We start from the raw sequence: 397 nt of genomic DNA on the forward strand, positions 1-397 counted from the left end.
AGCCCCGGGCGGGGGGAGTCCCCGCGGAGCGGCGGCGGAGCCGGGCTTCGCCCCCGGCCCGAGCGGCCTCGCTGCGCTGCTCGCACACAAAAGGCGATCCCTGCTTCGGGACCTCCCTTATCGGCCTGTAATTAATTAAGTGTTTTCACTGGGGCCGTAAGTGTTAGTGAGGTGCGGGTAATTAAAATAATAAGACCTTGTTGCTGGTAGTATCGTTTGAATCTTAATTATTTGGCATCGGCGCTGTGAAACAACCACAATACCTGGAAGAATTGCAGTATCGTTAAATCTTTTGGAAAAGGGGCCTGTAAGGAGTGCAGTTTTTTCCGCTTCCCGCTCTACTGAGGGAGCTCGCTCAGGTTTGAGCGCCGGAGAGTGGGAGAGCCGAGACCTGCCG

This window comes from Parus major, chromosome 15 (assembly GCF_001522545.3).
Source record: "Parus major isolate Abel chromosome 15, Parus_major1.1, whole genome shotgun sequence".
NCBI lineage: Eukaryota > Metazoa > Chordata > Aves > Passeriformes > Paridae > Parus > Parus major.